Source organism: Balearica regulorum, chromosome 1 (assembly GCF_011004875.1).
Source record: "Balearica regulorum gibbericeps isolate bBalReg1 chromosome 1, bBalReg1.pri, whole genome shotgun sequence".
Taxonomy (NCBI): domain Eukaryota; kingdom Metazoa; phylum Chordata; class Aves; order Gruiformes; family Gruidae; genus Balearica; species Balearica regulorum.
Genome location: NC_046184.1, coordinates 137,430,999 through 137,451,872, shown reverse-complemented (window position 1 = coordinate 137,451,872; position 20,874 = coordinate 137,430,999). Strand labels below are relative to the sequence as shown.

At 42.2% G+C, this 20,874-nt stretch overlaps 1 protein-coding gene across 4 annotated transcripts in view; it reads right to left on the bottom strand.

The window, feature by feature from the left end:
* Window positions 1-20,874, bottom strand: part of MID1 (midline 1) — a 190,029-nt gene that overhangs the window by 140,242 nt on the left and 28,913 nt on the right. Inside the window, exon 1 of one of the 4 annotated variants that reach the window (XM_075776560.1) lies at window positions 15,375-15,665. The exons of 1 other annotated variant lie outside the window; for it this stretch is intronic. The gene's annotated coding sequence lies outside the window, so the exon portion shown is untranslated. Of the gene's footprint in view, window positions 1-10,190; window positions 10,267-15,374; window positions 15,666-20,874 lie in introns of those variants that run through there. 2 more of the 4 variants (XM_075776591.1, XM_075776580.1) reach the window with 2 other exon arrangements.

The following is a 20,874-nucleotide window of genomic DNA, read 5'->3' as shown; positions in this document are numbered from 1 at the left end:
TGAAATAATATTTTTTAAAAGTCACATGAATTCTTCACCTCATCTTTCACCAGATGTTTTAATTCCAAGGAGTATTTCAGTCTCATTCACAGTTCACAAGAATAGATTAAATATTTTTGATAGAACAGCTCCCTGTTGAGAAGTTCAGTTTCATCAAAATATACACATTTTACAAGAGTATGTCAACTTGAATGAAATGTTCTAAGGAATAAGCAAAAAATAGTTATTTCAATTAATTTTGCCATTAAATACAAATATTTTTGTTTTACATATATTATGTAGTGTAGCATATTTAGTGCTTTAACATTGTCAAGTTGAACAAAATAATTGCGCAGTCCAGATATATTCCAGAGCACAATAACTTAGCCTTATTTTGGGGTTCCGTCACCTGAAAATGAAACCGTTTTAGTGGGTTGATTAGTTTGGAAGGGTTTTTGTGTTTTGGTGTTTGGTTTTTTTTTGAAGGAGTTGGGGAGAGAAGAAAGGTTGGACATTGCTGGGGAAGAGAGTACCATTTTAAGAGAAGCACGTTCTACAAAGAGACGGTATATATTTCAACCCTACAGTAAGGGGCTATCTCCTATGTCTTCTTAAATCATCAATATCACCAGTTCTTACTGCTTTTTGTAAGTAAAACTGTAAGTAAACTTGAAAACCTCTTTCAAAGTTGTTATTATTATAATCTCCATTTCCAGATAAGACCAAGGCAAGACAAAATTTTCCAAAGGCTGCCGCCCAGCATGTCATTGTTCAGCTCCCCTTCCCAATCGATGGTTCATTCCAGCTAGCTGGTGTGGATTTGCTGTACTTGCATTGCTCTTAGCAGTGGTACACCAGCATGTCATAGCTGCCCTGGACCGCACATCAGCTAACGCTCCACTGGCACAAAAAGCATCCTCTCCTCCAACTCTCTACAGAAACAAGCCTAGCCAACAGTGCGTATCATCAACAGCAACCAAAGGTATGCTGTTACGTCATCATTTCTATCCATATACAATCTTTAATATCATCAGAGCCTCCTCATACAGCACCCATCTGTCAGCCTAGGGCACAAGTGGCAATAGCCATGGGAATTTGTTCAGTTATTCCCATTCTCCTAAGTTTTCTCTCTCAAACTTCTCCTGTCTGTAAAATGAAGTAGTGTGGCTTGGAGAGTCTCTTACTTCATATAAGCAGACTTTCACCAAGAACCTTTCTATATTTCCTTTTTTAAAAAATCGGAGTCTTTCAAAAACAACAAAAAAACAGAAACAAAAATCCCCAAATGCTACAGTTTACCTATGTGCCATTTTGCCTCCTGTTTCTGAAACAAGAGTTGACAGGCCAACATATGTGACCAATAACTGCTATTCAGAGCTAAGCTCTGCAAATGGTGATTGACATGGAGCCGGGCATGGCATTAGCCAAGGGAGTTATCAACTATAGACCAGCCAAAATAAACTCTGAGAAATTTCCTCTGGGTGTTAATCACTCTGAGTATCATTCTTTCCCACACACTAGGCAAAGATCCTTGACCTTCTGATTTGGAGCAAAACCACCTCTATTAATTAAATAATTTGTCCATTATCACCTGAAGGCATGTGTAACCTTTTCACCCTACACAAGAAATAACAAAATAAATAAACGTCTATTGTAAATATTACTAAATCCCCAAGCTTGCTTGATTTGCTATAGTGCATATGCTATCCTAATACCACTTAGTGTATATCTGCACTGCAAAGCACGTTAAGACTGTCCTGGTTTGGGCTCAGATAGAGTTAATTTTCTTTCTAGTAGCTGGTACAGTGCTGTGGTTTGGATTTAGGATGAGAATCATGTTGATAACACACTGATGTGTTTAGTTGTTGCTGGGCGGTTGTAGTGTCTGCACCAAGTCAAGGACTTTTCAGCTTCTCACGCCCTGCCAGGTGCATCAGAAGCTGGGAGAGCACAGCCAGGACAGCTGGCCCAGGCTGGCCACAGGGACATTCCCTGCCATAGAACGTCAGGCTCCCCTGAGAACTGGGGAAGTGAGCTGGGAGGTGGGATCGCTGCTCAGAAACAGACTGGGCATCAGGGTGGGTTTTTTCCCTTCTGCATGTGGTGAGCAATTGCATTTGTGCATCATTTGTTTTATTATTATTATTATTATTCTGTTATCCTGTTAAACTGTCTTTATCTCAACCCATGAGGTTTTTTTTTTTTTCTGTTCTCCTCCCCATCCCACTGGGGGAAAGGATGGGCAAGAGGCTGCATGGTGCTGAGCTGCCAGCTGGGGTTAAACCATGACAAACACATATTTTTTTAAATCTCTAATGGATAACTCTTTGCACAGTACGTTCAAATAAAATAGTCCAAAGCTGGGAAAATTAATTCAGTCAGTCACCTTTCAACTCTAATGGCTCGACTTTTGCCTAGCCTGAAGTACAACATTTTACAATATCTGTCCATATCATATAAGCTTCTAACTGGTGTCACATCCTTCACAGTACTTTTTACTGAGACGACATATCAAAACATCAAACATCTTTATCATAAAAACTAGCTTTTCCCATATAACTGCAATCATGAAATCATGTGGGGAAAGTTTAGTTTTGAGGAGTAAGAATTTTCATGCATTTGCAAAATAAAGCAACACAGGTTTGTCTTTCTGTCTACTAAAAGCCACATTGTCACTTCTGCAGGGTGGGTCTGTGTTCACACACAGAAGAGCTACAAGATCACGAGGAGTAAGGGTCTTATAACTGGGATGAAGCCCTTTTTAACAGTACCTTATGATAAAAAAAATTCCCAGAATTTTTAACATGAACGCTGCCCCATAAGTCTGGCTTACAAATTTAGAAATAAAGATGCATAAAGTTATTGGTACATTTAACTTTTTAACATTATTTATACCTCCAGCCCTCACATGCAAGATTTCAGTACTTGGTAGAACACGTTTATTTACACACTATGTAATTACCTCAAGATTGAAAAAGCCAAAAATCTTGGAATTTGATCACAAAACTAAGCCTTATATTTTAGCTGCTTTTAGAGACATTAAAAACTTAACACCTCAGAATATTGCAGTATCTTTTTAATTAGAAAGAAAATCTTGCTAGGAAAATAGCTGTCCAGAGAATTTATAAAACAAAACTCCATTGATCATCCCATTATACTTTTGCACTGCAAATGAAAGGGGCCTGTGAAGGACAGATACCATCAGGAATAGCCCTTTTGAGATGAGATAGGTCAGACAGTTTAATGGAGAAAGAATGGAAAGCTACAATGGCTGTTGTGTGTTTAACCCCCTTTGAATGCCTTTGGAGGTCGTCTTTACCTTCCTTACCTGTCTGCTGCCTTCCTTCTCTTTGCCTCCAGACCCTTGAAGTTCATGAACTATTCCTCTTTTTTTGCATCTGTGCTTACCCAAGGCAACTTCTGATTCTGTGGCACCAAAAGACCTATTTTCATCCTCAGGGCTTTCAAACAAGCTTCATTCACGATTTCTGCATAAAGGCTCCTTCCTCTGCTTTCCTAATGCAATTTTAAGAAGAGAGTCTGGTAATCTTTTCCTTCTCTACAGGCTCCTCCCGGTCTCCTCTCCCACATAGTTGTTTTCCCTCTGGGCCTCCCTCTGTCCCTCTCTTCTGTACTTTATTTTCTGAGTAACCTAGTCTAGTCTCAGAAATTCACCCTGGTATTTTAAAATGTGCTGCTGTCAAGAAAAATAGAGAGCTGCTTTCCCTGTTGTTATACAGGAATAGCACACAAACAGTCTTTTCTCTTTCTCTTCCCCTTCCTTTACCTCAAGTACCTCAAAAAGGCAAACCCATTTAGTCATCCCCTGGCATAGTACCAACCAATACCACAAACATCAGCCAAAAGATGTTTGGAAAGACTCAAAAATATTTTCAAGCTTAGGATTTTCAAGGAAGAGTTCCAATTCCAGTTCAATGATAGAAGGAAGGGAAGAGAAGATAAAAAGATTTATATATATATATATATATATGTAAAAGACAAAAAATGCTACCAGTTTTCACCTTCTTTGTTATGCTTAAATTTCCAGCTGCACATTGACTGGATCAGGACTTCCAGATTGGCAAAGCCTACCTCCCTGATGAGGTTGAAAGCATATCCAAAAAGAAGAGGGATTGAGATGGCATTTGCCCTCATTCTTCAAGACCTCTCTCTTCCCTCTGGGTTTGCCCTACAGCTCCTGTGAACCCTAGTATTGTCTAGATGTCTGGGGAAGGAGCAGGAGATTAAAGACAGAAGTCAAAAAACTGAGAACAGGGAAGTGAGGAGGCAGTAATAGAAATCCTAGAGCAGGGATAGGGTGGGGGGCAGCAAGGCTTGATCCAAAGAGGTTAAAAAAAAAAAAAAAATCGTCACTGGACTAGGACAATGTACTGGAATTAGTCTGAAACTCAAGGGAACCTTAGGGAAAAAATCAGCACTATTAGTTATTAGTCTCTCTTGGGACATACCTACCTCATCAGCTCAACACAAACAGGGAAATAAAGTGCTTTTCTCCACAAACCTGTTCTCTCCAGTAACAGTTTCCAGATTTTCTGGACCACAAAGACACAATCTGTCTTCCTAAAGCTAACTCCTTTACAATACTTACAAGTATAAATTCACAGAAACAGACAATAGAAAAAATCATGGAAATAGGCAAACTAGACAAGATTCATGATCTAATACCCCAGGATTTCTGGTCCAGAAAGACAGATGATGCTTGAGAAACAACTAAACCCTTTTGTGGGCAATCATGCAATAAGATCAAGCTAAAGGTCTGGGGTTTTTTTTTTTGTTAACTCAGCCAGGAAGCCTCTCTTGGAGCCTGTAAAGTAACTTTCTGAACACAGCCTTAACATGAGCTTTAACAAAGATAAATGTCACATCCTGCACCTGGAAAGAAGTAATCCTGAGCAGCAGCACAAGCTGGGGACTGATGAGCTGAGGAGCAGTTCTGTTGACCTGGGATGGTGACAGGCAGTGAGCTCAACGGGAGCCAGTGTTGTGCTCTGGCAGGGAAGGTGACCAGCAGTCTCCTGGGCTGCACCAGCAAGAGTACAGTCAGTAAACCAAGGAATACGGCTATTTCAGTCTACTTGGCACTTATTAGGCCACACTTTGAATACTGTGACCAGTTTTGGTCCCCTCAATTGGAGAAGCTGGGAAGGGTCCAGCGGAGGCCACCAGGATGATTAGGGGGATACAGAACTTTGACATACGAAGAAAGGTTGGAGGAACCAGGTTTGCTCAGCCTGGAGAATAAAAGGCTCAAGAAGGATCTCATCACAATTCTTGAATATCTAAAAAGTTAGTTATAGAAAAAACAGAGCTACTTTCTTCACAAGGACAGTCGGTGACAGGACAAGAGACAGTGGGCATGAGCTGCTTTGGGGGAAATTCTGTCTGGATACAAGAAAAAAATTCTTCTCCATGAGAGCAGCTGGAGATTGGAAGAGGCTGCCCAGGGAAGAAGTGGACTCTTACATACTGGAAATGCTCAAGATTGTTTGAATATGTTGCTGTAGTGCCCTGTGTCGAAGAGAAGGTTGGACCAGATAATCTCCAGAGTCCAATCTGAACTTTCTGTGAATCCCTATCTGTGCACAGTCTTGCTAGCTGTATAAATAGTGTTGTCAGTCCACAGCCATCTTCTCCCTCAAGTATCAGTCTTCATGTTGAATTTCACAGGTTAAAAACACCAGGTATTTTCTTTTGAAAATTGGGGTTTGCTTTTCCCAGCCTTGCTACACGAGATACAACACTGCTGTATTTTGTTCCATCCTTCATTTCCTTAAGATTGTAAACTTGAAGGGGTGGCAGATAGCTTTTCTTATTTGCTTATAAACCATTATGGTCCTGCATGATCAGCGTACAAACACACACACAAGTCATTCATTACCTGGACTTCTACTACTCTGGGGATATGTGATATTTATTTCCAATCATTACTAATCTTTCATAAGCAGTTTAGACTTTAGTTCTCTTTAAAGGGAGGAGAAGCGTGAGAGTCAATAGCAGAATTCTCCCACGACAGTTTCTTTTGCAGTCAAGACATTCAAGGAGCATTATGCTATGGGAGGATTTTTTAACCTTCAGTAGTAACAAGGCTTAATTAGGGATCAAGAGCAAATGTTATGGCGCAGAAGAGGCACCTCTGGACGCTCATTCTTCTTGGGCTTTTGTTCCAATTAAGCTGGTTAACAGGGGATGTAAGAACATTTGCATCTGAAATATAGTCAAAGACTTCAGATGGCTATTACAATGTTAAATTTTACTTGAGCTGAAAAATCTAAGTGGGACCTTTTGAAGATCAGATGTATTTGTCAAGAAATGGTGAGAAACCTGTACAGCTCTTACCTCATTAAAATATTTCAACACTGCAAGGAACAAGTTCATGCTGAAACTCAAGAACAAGTTTCTTATTATTCAAGAAAATATGAATGAAAATAATAATTGTAAAAAAAAATTCAGGAAGGAAAGCCTGGTTTTGTTCTCACACTATCACCTGGTACGTTCAGCATTTGTCACCAGGGTGCAAATTTACTCACAGACATACCTCTTAAATAACCACAATAATATAGTATTTTGAAGGGGGATTCCACCCCACCTTCCCAATCCCACTGACTTCAGTAGAAGCAAAATCAGGCTTCAGAGCTGCCTATTTTGGATCAAGCAAGGCTAAGAAGCAAATGGTGCAACTGTGCAATACCCTACGTTAGTTACATACCAGTAAGGGTTATAGCTGTGGGTGGATAGGTAAAGCAAAGGAAGAGACAGAGCTTTCCTTTGCTAGCATTTACCAAAATACTCTGACAACAATAGATTATTTTTCCATTAGAGCAAAGAACAGTAGCATTTAATCCTCTAGTTGTTCCCTGATGTACCACAATTTGAGTCCTGCCAAATACAGTCTTGCCTCACAAGTACAGATGGTAGGAGAGAAGAAAAAAAACCAAAAAACAAACCACCCCCCCCAAAAAAAACCCCCAAACTAACAGCGTAAACATAAATATGAAGGAAAGTCCTTATGATTTTGTTGAAGACTTAAAAAAACCCAAACCAACCTTGTTTTTTCCAAGGGAAATACTGATGACTTCATATGAGACCTTACATTGCACAAAGAAAGTATACAACATGATGCCTTTAATCCACTCTATTTTACATAAGCATCCAGGTAAAGTTAAAAATGTTATTTTCTATCGGTGAAAAACCTGCATGGGAAAGGCGTACATGGCTGCATGAGTTAGCCCAGTCATTCTTTATTCATGAACTTTAATGAGCTTTACATGCAAAGGGGACAAGATACTTTTCAGAATTTGTAGCTATAATTCTGCTGTCACTAAATTCACTCCTTTTTGTTGCACAATGGACATACATAAAAGGGAAACCAGTTTCAGGAGGTTTTGTTTTGTATCAGTTTTTCCCAGATCTCTAGAATTAGCCTGAAGGATTCTTTTAGAGAGTAAGTAAATATATATATATATATATATATATATAAAAATATTAGGACAACACTGCAATGCAAAAAGGATGTTAAATTGCTCATCCAAGGAGATGACATAACGAATACTGACATAATTTCCAAGCAGCAAAGCAAAACTAGGTCAAATCACATTGACCTATCTAACATAATAAGCCTTTTTTTTTTCAGATTTTTACAATGTAGACTGTGTCTGCAGGCATTAATGTCCCCTGTTATCTATGTATAGTGTTGTCACTCTGCTTTAATGTCTTATCACCATGTTGTGTTAATTAGACCAAAACAATACAGTGCACTTTTGAACTGCTTAACTCCCAGTTTGAAATCTCTGCCTAAACTATACGTCTGAGGTTATCCAGTTAGAAATGAAGTCATTAACTCTTTACAGTCACTTGTTTCAATAGGTGCTACTAAGGCTGGTGGAACAGTGTCAACTTTGCATACAGGTCAAAATCTAAGCTTCATAAGTTGCATATTATTTGTCAAAAAAAAGGCCCGCATAGCTAACATCTGTCAGCAAATGAAGTGCACCGCTAATTTTGGTGCCACTTAACACAAGCCAGGACTCAGGCATGTACACTCTCTCGAGCATCACATGGACAAACCTGCTCCATGCTTGGCCATCACAAGGCCCTGCCCCAGACCTTTATCCACAAGCGGTGCTCTGAAAGGGACAGTCCTTTTTCTTGCTCAGGGCAGACTTCCCTTCCCCTACTCTTGTTGTTCCTCCGCACACCAGATTTACAGCACGTCAGATGTCGGTGACACTATAAACAGAGTTGTGTAGGTTTCCGCCTACAGCCTCTCACGACTCCCACAAGAACAGAAACCTGAGAAGTGAGAGCGATATCTGCCTGTATCCATGCCTCCAGAGCTGAGGTGGGACCAGAGACCAGGCTGAGAGCTTGAGGCCCCAGAGTCCCAGGGAACTGGGGGCTGGTTGGGAAGGAGGAAAAAAGCTGAGGCAGAAGACAGAGGCAGACCTTGGTGGTCCCCAGAGCAGAAATCGTCAACAGAGTTTACATCTTCCTGTAGAATATATAGATTTTCCAGTAAGGGCATAATTTTAGGGGAAAATAACTGATACGTTCCAATAATAAAACCCCCGCCAATACTTTTGGTGATGAAGAGTACATTAAAAATAGGATGCAGTCTGCTCTTATGATGGAGTGGCTGGATTTGGCAACTCCAATTCTAAATATATATATATATGTATGTAAATGTGTAGTGTTTCTCTTTTCTCTTTGTTTTCTTCTTCATTTTTTATGTCTCCAGTTATCTCTCAGTAATAAAAAAACCCCAAACCCACAGACAGAACAAAACAAACAACAAAACACAAACAAAACACACCAACCCCCTCTCCCCCCCCCCCCCCCCAACAAAAACAAGAAGAATCATGTTTCCATATGGGACAACTACTGAAAAAAGAAGAGAATTTGAGACCATTTTGCCAAAAAATACTGATTTCTCAGGGGTTTTTTTTTGAAGAAAGCACCAGCCTCAGCTAATGCTCAGAATAAGTTTTCTAATAAGAAACCAGAGATGGAGATCCCAGAGGTGGTCGGGGGGCGGTGGTCTCATCTGAGCAAGCTCTCTCTTCACCTGACTCAAAGCAATGCATCGGCTTGCTGGTATCACAAATGAGTCCAGCCCACCGCTGTGGTGGGGGGCTTTCTCAGAGCTCCTGCTGCAGCTGTTCACTAATTAAATACCTGCAGACCCAAAGAGCCAAGTTAATGCCATTAGTCACGGGCACCTGCTCAGGAGGCGGCGGGCGATGCCGCGGGCCCGCAGGTGCTTCCGCAGCGCAAGGCGACCGAGGTGCAGCATGACGGGGAGCTGTCGGCACCGCCAGAGGCATGAGAAATATGTCGGCCTCTCTGCCCCAAAATGTGGAGCGACTGTCATAACGTGTCACCAGCTCCTTTGTGAGGCCATGAAATATCCCTCTATAAATATTTTCATTACACTCTATCACACTTCAATGAAAAATCCTATCAGCCCCGTGGATCTCCTCATTTACTGTCCCACTAAGCCAGCAGTAAAAGCCTGGACTCTTTTATTTGTTTTACTGTCTTAAAATTGTTCTTGTACCCAGTTATCTCAACAGTTATGCAATCAAAAAAGTTTTATCATACTTCAGGGCCGAACAAACATCGCCTATGTGCCAGCTTTCTTGTCCTCCCACTTCCCTCTGGGAAGATATAAATAATAATGATAAAAACCCATGACACGACAGCAAATAGGAAAGAATTTTAAAGAATTAAGAGCTATTTTTATTGTTTAGAAAAGAGATCAGAATCAGCTTCCTACCCTTTAGCGCCGTTCCCAGCTTTCAGGCAGGGCGGATTCTGCACTGCAAGCCAGGGATCTCAGGGATATTCAGTAATTCCTTACAGCTTGCTAAAGCGTTACAAGCTCTAAGCTGCACGACTGTAATAAAAGACTTTGAACCCAAGAACAGGCTAAAGAATGGAGTACCCTAAGAAGTCTGAAATTCAGTTCAAACAAACTCCAGCGCACATTCAAAAGGCTATTCACATGGCTGTATGCGAATGCAGGTCTGCTCCTTTCTCTCAGCTCAGTCTTCACCCTCAGCCAAATCAAATCATTTCTCCAAAGGCTGAAGCATTTACTGAGCTTCAGCATAGCCCCTGAGCGTTTACCACCGCGAGCTCCTCATTCCCAGCAGTTCTTTTTCCTCGACCCCAGGCTCCAGCAGACCCCTTACCTCTGGTGCAACTCTGCAGAGGGACTCTGAGGTCTGACAACTTTTTGCAGAGCTCAGAAGCGGCTGAAGCCCTCCGTGCTGCTGCCTGCCTCCCCGTCCCTCCCCAGCGGGGAAGCCCTGGGACTGGGCAGCGGTGGGAAGCCGGCAGCCAGAGCAACAGAGCGCGGGGCAGGCGGCAGGGAGAGGGACGGAGACGGATCTCATCAAAGGTAGGAGGCCTGCTGGGGATCAGAGAGAGGGAGATACACATCTAAATAATTCAGGCGCTAATAAAAGCTTGAGGTTGGGCTCTGTTCAAGATGTGAGATGAGGCTGAATTTCGATGCATTTCACGCTGCCATCAATGCAGAATGCAGTGTTACTTAATAACCCGACACTGACAAACCAACATTACTTTAAGAGTATTCCACATAAAGTTAATGAGGAAAGTGGCTATGCCTGGTTTTGTATTTTTATGGCTTTAGCTTTAGGTTGAAATTCTATCAAGTGAAGATTTTGAGAACTTCAAGTCTGACCTCTACAGGTAGGCTGCTGAAATAGGTACGGTATCTTTTGATCACAAATTGTACAAGGGACTTTCAGAAATTGGAGAAAAGTAATGGATCAGATGTGCTACATAACATCAGGTTATCATCATTGCATCTCTAAAGCCATATTTTAAAGACATTACTACCTGTAGCATCACCTGTGGTAATTTGGTTACTGCAAATGCTTTCTTGCAAAATGCATAGACGGTGCAGCAACATCAGGAAAAGCACATCCAGCATGAACATTTTTACATTCAAAAGTGTTACAGAGTTTTGCTTCTGCTTTTTATTATCCCTCCCCCTTCCTCCCCAATCTTCCATATGATCTGCTCTTTCAGAGCTACAGAAACAAACGTCACTTTGAAACCGATAACATCCTTTTGCGTTTTGCAAAACTGATGTTTTTAAATGCCCTGATTGGTGCCACCTTTTTCTAATCAGAACCAACCACTCTAACAAACTACCCTTTGTCCAGAGATCCCGTCCCCTCTGTTCCCACCAACCTACAGCACATGTTGCTATAGCTACCCTGCATGTCTATTTACCACACAAGTGATCAAAGGGAGCAGACAACACACATACACACACGCACAAAAAAAACCTCGCCAGGCTTCCTACAGAGCAATGTCCAGCCGCTAATTAACTGATACACTCCCAGCCTGCGGACTCTGTACACTTGTTTTCTTTATTCTGTGCAGTACACAAAAAAAAAAAAAAAAAAGCAAGCAGCATTCTCCGAAATGCTCATTCTTCCCTTACAGACCAAACAAACAACAAAACATCCCAGGAGGAACTTTAGAAGAGAATTTCCTAAAGCAAGGCTAAGGATTACAGCACTCCAGGATAAGAATACAGCTTATCTACTGAGGAACACATTAGGAATTTTAAAAGGTATGCAAAAGAAAATAGGAAATAAGAAACACATGCTAAGAACTTAAACAGCTGTAAGGAAAGGGGATGATTTTGAATTTTGCATGTGTTTTGCGCTGAAATTGTAAGCAGCATTTATTCACTTGGTGAATTATATGCACGCTAAAAGCTATACGACTGCAGTCATGATAAGTAATTGTAATGGCTTTACATGCCTTAGAAACACAGTTTTTCATTTTTAGGTGGCCTGTCAGTTAACAGTCATTTTGTTGAACCTCTTTATGTGACGAAGGTCTCAAGGCTGCCTCAATCAAAGTCAATAGGATTTCAATAGGAAGAGGCCAAAATAAGGAGTTGCATTTGTTGTCAAGGACACTCCCACGAGCTGCACTTCAGGGATTTGTTGTGGGTGAAAGTGAGAAAAAATGAAGTACTAAAATTCATCAAACATTTTATTTTCTGTGAAGTCGGCTTAGGGAACTTAAAACAGAGCCCACAGTGCCCTCTCCAGTTCTGCAACAAACTTGGGGAATCCAGCCACGCACCAGCCACATGAAACCACCACTCTACGACATGAAGGCTGAGCATCTTCTCAGCGATTTCCATCCCTTGCAAGCGTCCTTAGGATTTTCTAAGTAACAAATTGACTGAACTGAGTAAGTACTCTGTAGGTAACACAGTTTCTGCTTTGCAAAGGATTTTTTTTTGCTTGTCAGGTTAGTTAGGATTTTTGTCTTGCAACCATGTTGATAGATACCTTTAAAAAAACCCTGCACTTCTGCTTCCTAACACTAGTCCTATAGCACGCTAGCACACCCAAATGGGTATATTTTCCTGTGGATGCTTAAACTTTTACAGGTACACAGTGACCAGTGTGCTTTCCCAGATGTCACATGCACAGCAATAGGATAGAAATTTTCACATTTTGGTTACTGGAGCTTTTATGTTAGGTCATTCTATCAGACAGCAAGGAGACACCTCTTGCTAAGGTTTTCAATTATCACCTAAAAATGACTGGTTCTTTATACCATCTCATTTACAAATCTCAACACAACATTTACACCAACCCCTGTTACCTGCTAGAGACTATTGGCCTGGCATAGTGGTAAAGTAGTTTGAATCTTATCAACGCAACAGGTTGCATATTACATTTCTACAGTAATTCCTGCACTTTTATTGGAGAAATCAGTGCATTTGTCTTCCCACATGCTATTGTTCGGTAAGTGTGGGCTGCCTTTGGGCCAGGTCAGTCATCAGCATAATACACCGTTTCATTCCAACACCCGCAACACAATGCTTGCTTGATGGTTAACTCTGCAACCCCGAATTAAGCTGTAGCTCCCACCAAGAGCCTCTCAAAGCGGGAGCGCTCTCTCCCAGAACCTCATAGGAGGAAGGAGTTAAGCCACCCCCTCACTGCCTCATAGTCAGCTGGTGTGAGGGTGAGGAAGGGAGCACCAGGGAAAACAACAGTACAGGGAGGGAGGATTGCAAGGCGGAAGAGTAGGTAAAAACATCTCTCTCTGTTGCTCTGAATAGAAGGGCCACAAAAGGGCCAGCAGAAAAGTCACCATCTGTGCATCCCTCTTTCCCGCAACAATTTCAAACTAGAAGCAGGAGCGAGGGCTCCAGCTGCACATGACTTTCCTGCTCCTAAGTGTCTGCTGTAATGAATTTCCTAAACATTTTGTACGGTTAGTTCATAGCTCATCACAATCTTCAGTTCCCACTAAAACAGTTTGCTGCCAGGGACTGATGCGCCCAGTAGCTCTGCCCCCCGCCTTGACTTCCAGCTCCCTGGATTTTGTCCCTCAGGCCCTAGCAGCGCGCACAGACTTCCCCCTTGCCAAGCCGAAAATATTTGTGCACAACAAACCAACCAAACTCGGAGAAATACTTCTAAATTCTTCACTTGGCACGGGAGAGAGAAACCGCACTCGCAGGCAGGTGTTTAAACAAACTCTGGCAGCGCTTCAGCTGGCGCTGCCCCCCGCCCCCCGCCCCCCGGGAGGAGGCACTGCGGCGGCCGGGGGAGGGGAGGGGAGGGGAGGGGGGCGGCCCGCCGCGCCGCGCTCCTGCGGGGGGAAGGAAAGGCGGCAGACACCTACGGAGACGGGCCGGGCCCTGCAGGAATAAGCCCGCCTGTGCTTGTGCCTGCACCTCTTTTTAGGCTGGAATGTCTGTTTCCCTCCCTCCCTCTCCTCTTTTGGAGGGGGAGGGAGGGTTCGTGCGTGCGTTAACATCTCCCCCCTCCATTCCGACTTACTTGCCTTGCTCTTTTAACCCACCAGCTATCAATCTTCCTTACCCATGAAGCCTTATGCTTTAGGTAGAAATATTTCAGGAGAGGAAAGTGCACGTTTCACACAGCATTTTACTTTTCATTATTGCCACCCTGTAACGTTTCCGCCGCTTTCTCATTCCTCGTTGGCAACCCCCTGTGCCAAAGTACCCTCTTGTGGTGATAATGATTTCTGATGACTACGTGCATCCAGCTGACCAACTTGAGCTATGCAGTATATAAAATGCCCTTCATTTTACTTCGCAAGGACAAGAATTCCCCTCTCTCTTTAAAGAGCTATACAAGTATTTTTTTGGCTAGTGGGAGAAAGAAATACCTTTACTCCTCCCATCACCTATATTGTCTCTTTCTTCACTTTTCCCCACCTCCTGTAACTTACAGAAAACTGGTGTAAGGAGGCTGAGATTTCCCACCGTGGTTTCAGAAAGCCAGTGGCAAACAAATGCTCTGTTTGCACTACAGGTGCAAAATCCTCACACACGCATTCCCCGGACACATACTATAAAAGTCCCACTGAGAGCTGAATGAATAACACCCACACGGAAAAGAACCTAGAAAACTTCTCTCATTTCCTCATATTTACCCATTGCCTACCTAGAAAATAACATATTAAGTACAAGTTCTGGAAGTGGACTGGCAAGACTTTGTGAACTGGGACAGATCTCTGATTCAGTCTTAAGATACAGCCCGGCCAGTTTTCCTTGCTCCCACAAGGCTCTTCTAACCACACATTGTTGCTGTAAAACTATGAACAGCAAGAATCAAAACCATTTTGCCACTGTGCCTTTTAACTGTGAGACGGAGAAGAAAAGCTCCTTTTGTCTCCTCAGGTGAATAGAAGTCTTAAAAAAAAAAAAAAAAAAAAAAAGTCATTTGAATAATCTCAGAAAAAATTCCCTAGAAAACCCGTCTTAAAGTACTTTTGTGAAGCTATAAGAGAGCTTGAAACTGCTACATTTTAAAACAATCAGAAGATTAAAGCACTGGCAGGCAAGGAACTCATGCAGAGCTGTTTAATAAATTATCCCTGGGCTGAATTATTGGCATATTTAGGCTTATAACACAGCAAGTTCTTTCCTTTCGCATGTCACAAACAGGGCTGCGAGACAGCCTACACAATGCATTGAAACCATGGCAAACTGGAATTGATTTACATCCTTCACAAACCGCTTTCATGCCCCATACAAACCAGAAACGCACAATGACCTGTATGGCATCACTGCCTACCGGGAGGATTAAGCAAAACCCCTCATATCGAGGTTTTATTTATTTATTTATTTATTTATTTCATCCCGGAAACTTACTTTTGACAAGGCTAAGAAACAAGGGGGGGGTGGGGGGGGGGGGGGGGAAGCAGCCGGAGCTCCGCAGAGGTTGGTACCGGTACTACGAGGGGCCGGCCGGGCGAGACGAGCCCCGACAGCCCGGGATGGGCTGTCGGGGCTCGTCTCGCCCGACCGGCCCCGGCGGGCAGCGGATCCTTACCTGCCTCATGGTGAGATTCCCATCATCCATCCAGCCGGCAAAGGGCTGCTCACACCGCGCTGCTGTCGTCAGGGCAGAAATCCATCAACTTTCCCACCGCAAGGAAGTTTCTCTCTCTCTCCCCCCCCCCCCTTCCCCTATTATTCCCCTCCCCCCTTTTTATCCTTTGCTGGGGGGACACACACTCTTCTTAAGACAATGTCAAGTTTCCCAACCTTCTTTCCCCAGCCTATTAAAAGTCGGGAGCGGGGAGGCAACTGTCCGCCTGGCTCTTATTTCAAACCGCAGCCCAGGGATGCAGTAGTTGGCTGCATCGGGCCATGAAATAACCTCGCCAATCAGGAGGAAGGGGAGGGAGGTAGAGCGCATAAAGGCTGCCTACATGAGGATTAGGAAAGCTTTCAAGGATTTAAAAGACTGAAAGCAGCTGGAAACAGTGTCTAGGGCTACAAAGAGGGAAGTCAATTTGCGGTGTAAGAGATTATTCCCATTCTCATCTAAAACTGCTCTGGGTCTGCTTAAAGCTTAACGGGCTCCCAGGACTTCAGCAAGAACATGTAAATGTGCAGTTGAAACTACTGGAACATCAGAGTGACGCAGAAACGCTTCACAGCCGCCTGGTAAAGTGGCAATATCCCATAGTAGTCGGAGCCACATGCGCTCCAGAAGCGCTGATTTCTTCACCTCAGATTAAAAAGTAAATTACATAACGACATGAGCGGGAAGTAGTAAAATACAGTCTGCCATCTACATCAAGAGCAAGTGCCGGAAAGGACAGAAGTATGCCTGTGAATCCATAGGCTTTGGAAATGTTCTGTTGCAAAGCTGCATTTGTCTCGGTGGCAAATGTTTAATCAACCTTAGCATTAACATGTTATCTGCTTTCCCTTCTTTAGGAAGGGTGACTTCCTCATTCCTGAAGTTCAGGTCCTTGTGTAAGATAACACTGGACCCCAAATGCAACTTTGAAGAAAAAATAATAGGGCTTGTGGGGTTTTTTTAGATTTCAAAAAGATCAGCTTTTATCTGCTGCCCCTCAGTGGTTTTCGTTAAAATAAACAAACAAAAGAAAAAAAAAAATCCCAATCTGAAGTGCCATTGCTGTTTGAGTTACCCCTTTCTTGCGTGAAAAAAAAAAAAAAAAAGTGGAGAAATACAAACCTGCAAATTCATACCACCCACTCTTCTCCAAATTCTTTGCCTCTAACTTAATATCAGTTCAGAAGCCTGTTAGTCTCTCTGTTCCACTCTAAATGGAAATCTGTCTTTTGATCTCAGGGGACAATCAGGCAAATCTGATGTCTGAAGAAAAGCCCCAATATCATGGATTTGCCTCTGCAAGGGCTTTATCAATGCACAAAAGTAGTCACTCTCCAGAAAAATTCTTATCAGTACAAGAAATCTTACTGAATTGAGCTGAAGAGAAAAAAATGTTACAATGATGTGCTGACAGGATTTTAATTAAAGGCTTCCTAAAATATATTTCCTTTTAACTTATGATAAGCTCCAGCACTGGGTATGTCACAGGGAAAGGAAGAAAAGATCTGAAAAAAATATTAATTTGCTTTTCCATTTAAAGACAATAATGATTTTTCTCATAAGTGCAACCAAGAAAGGTGTTCTCGTAAGATCGGCACAGTCCTGCTCAGAAGCAAGGCATGGATGGAGGGAAAACTTGATTTAAAGCACTATTGCATTTTATCCAGGGCCAGCTGCGCTCTTGCCTGGTCCATATCTTCAGGTGGAAGGATCCAGTTACATGTTTTAACACAGAGCAGAAACCAACTATCTCCAGGGATCAACACAGCACATCGCGTAAGGGTAAGGCCAGCCATTCACACTGGCCAACGTGGAGACAACTTAGTGATCCTCCAGTGACGGTCTAGTCCTGCGCACTTGCACAACAGCTCGAAGCAGCTGCAACGCACAGAGCTGGGTGCATCAAGAGCACTTAACAGGAATGCTTATCCCCTGTTCCCCAAACATAGCTCAGTGGACACGTGTCACTGGAAATGAGTATGTGGTATGCAAAGACCTTTTACTGTGGTTAAGTCTAGGAGAATCCTCTCCAGGATGCATTCAAAGGAAGCAGAAAAATGCTTTTCTGAAGTAATTAGAGCCTTAGGGATAAAATTCCATAGCAAAGGTGATTTAGCAGAAGGTGCAAAACTTACAAAATTAGTAAAGATTGCAAAGGATTCACCCCAAAATCTTGTATTTCATTTTAAGGCTTTAGGAAGGGGATTCGGAGGACAGTTTCAGAGTTTCATGTGGAAACATAGCAAAAGATTCAGTAAGAACTCCAATGTTATAAAGATAAAACAGTTGCAGAACTTTTCTCAAAATGCACACCTTTTCATATACAACATGCATTTCTTACAGGATGTGAGGGGAACCGCATTCTTCTGAAATCTCAGCAGAATTTGGCATCAAAAAATGAGTTAGTTCTATAGGATGAAAACCGATTTTTAGTGTTATCAAAAAAATAAAATAACTAAAAAAAATTCATCAGTGACACATGTTCAGGGTGGGGTGCAGATTTTTTACTGAAATAACCAAGTGTCATAGGTAGCCCCCATTCTAATCCTGCTATTCACTTTCCACCTTTGAGGAACGTGCTTTGTGATCAACCCGCACAGCAGCAATACCATCACGCGGTGGATTCAGAAAACTAGGTTTTGTATTTAACTATTTAAGGTCTTCTGAGTGGCACGAGAGGAAGAGAGAAGGTCCACATCTGAATTGGTTTTGAACGTACTCATCTTCCAAAGGCACAATGGTATGACCAGATGTGAGGAAGAGGAATTGCCACTTGGGATGCAAGAAAAGGCAGGTGCTGGTTTTTACTATCATCTGAATATCCAGTTTCACATCTATAACCCAAGTGTATGTGTGTGCATGAGAAAGTCATACAGTCTTCGAGGAGGTGAAAGAAGATTCTGCCCCTGAAGGAAGAAACTTTTACAGTCTGTCCAGTGGGAACCTACAGAGGTAAGGGCAACCAGAGGAGGTTGTGCCAGGTGTAAGTTCAGGCATCACTAGGAGCAAGGATCTGTATAAGTGAGATCAAAGTCATGGTTGGGAGCCCGATAGTTTTAGAAGATTCTTATGGAGTTAATTTCAAATTAAAAGACCGGTGGCCACAGGTACACCAAACCATTGGCAGCTTTATAGTCTGTGAACTCCGGTTATCAGTAGTAATGGTGAGATCCCCCTTATCAATCCGCAGTTTAACCAGCTCTCATTTGTGTGTGACTCTAGCAGACAGACATACAGAAGCAGTTCTGACCTTGCTGCTCACTGTAGGTGTCTGCCACACTCCCTATCACATGCCCAGCACCTCCCAGCCAAAACAGCTAGATACGCGAGCCTTCAGTCTAGCCTCATGTCTCGAGCATCATGGTGCCCCATCCGCTAAAACAGGGGAAGGCAGGATAACTTCAGCTGGGCTTCCAACAGCAGCTGCATTGACCAGCAAGAACTTAGAATCATAGAATTCTAGATAGAATTCTAGAATAGAAACACAGACTAGAACTGCAGCGTGGTCACTGCTGTTCCGCTCCTGACCTGGCAAAAGTAGTTAGCAGGTACTTGTGAGAGCTCAGGGCGTTGGGTGCTAACTCACAATCCTGCCTCCTATTGCTGCTTAAGATAAAGAGGTAATTTTAGCACGTGCCCTGAGCTGGCTTAAGTAGCCAAAAAGCTTCAAGAGTTCTTCTACATGCACAGCAAAACCCATCACCATGTAACATCAGTAACAAATTGTACATTGTGTATAAATATCACATATTTATACTAAAACATAGTAAACTTGGTGTTATGTGTTCTTTGTCAGCACATCAACTCTCATTCTGGAAATTTCTATCTGAGTTTCCTGGGATGAGGCTTAGTTCAGTGCTTATCAATGTAGTGGACAAGCTTGAAGGTTTTAAGTTGTGACAAGCCAAGGACAACAATCTTGATACCAAAAATTTACTACTGTTTCAAAACCTGTAACTTTTGCTTATTCTGATTTGTTAACTCAGCCTTCCTTAATTATTTTAATTCTTTCCAATAAATTATCAAACACAGGCACAGTTTTGAACTGGTGGGCCAGATGCAAAGCAACCTAATGTGGAATAACTTCGTCAGTGGAGTTTTTTCGGTGTAACACAATTTTATGTGGTCCAGACCAAGCTAGGTCTGTACCAGCTGCAAGGGGAGCGCAGAACGGGAAGTGGAGAAAAGGACTTTTTCTCATTAGCTGAATTCCAGCTGCTGTGGAAACCCTTCTGGGCCCAGAGAATTCAATATACGCTAAAGACAGAAGAACAACTCTGTCTCCTTATGGAGCTGTGCCAAATAGAGACAGAGCAGACCCCAGGATCTGATTATATGGTAGGAGTGAAAGAGTTGCAGCGGGGAAAAATATGACCCAGCACATAGGTTAGAAAGAAACAAACCTAGCTTGAAAATCAACATCTTCAGGTATGAAGTCAATCACAAATAGATTGCCTTTAATTTGCAATATAGACAAGTGATAAAAATAAAGACATGCCTTTTAAAATTAAACAAGCAACTAAACTGTTACAGTTTAGGAAAAGGTAATATTCACACCCAAACTATTGGTGTTGAAATTAATTTCTAATGGTTTTTATAGTCCCTCCCTTGGCAGTTTCAAATTGGCACCTGCAGGAAGAGCAGGATGTCCAGAATACAAAATACTCTTTAATAACCCCAGATAACACTAGAATATATAACTCAAGGCAAAACTGGAATGTAAAAATAACCTCCAGAAGAACTGGCACGAAATACGAGATTGCAAGATGAAGTCAAATTTCTGAGAAGACAAATAAAAAACAAACAAAAAAAAATCTGAAATAGTGTTAATATGAAAAACTGTTCTCAACACGTGAAAGTGTTGCACAATGATTTAAAAATATATAGTTAATATTTGTGAATATAAGAATGTGCAGAGCTGGATCTCACAAAGCAGTACTTAACTCTTTTATCAACATCGCTGCAGTGAATACAAAGAAGATGATAAACTAATTACCCTGGCAGAGTGTCTGTCTCATGGGTATTTAAATGCACACATGTTTTCCAACAGAAGTTTTAAAATAAGACCAGCAACGTCAGACATCCTTTAATTTACAAATACACACTGAAAGCCACAATGCACAAAGATGTCCTTAAGGCAGACTTTTGGGAAATCCATTGGCTTTCAAGCAAGATGATTCAGCCTTTTGGCAGGGTATCACTAAAACAGGCTGAGATGAGAAAGATCAGAGCACCCTGCAGTCCTCTTGGTGGAGTGGTCCTTAGATGACCATTCGCCCTCGGCTGGTTATTTACAGCATCCCTCAAACTTCTCTGATCTCACTTGGGGCTGGACCAGCTGCAGGCAAGACAGAAGGGAAGATGTCTTCAGGACAACTTCTTCCTCCATCACTTATGCAATCTAAGTAATTCACAGCTCAGGCAGACAGAAAGGTGGTAATAAACAAACCATCTGCACTTT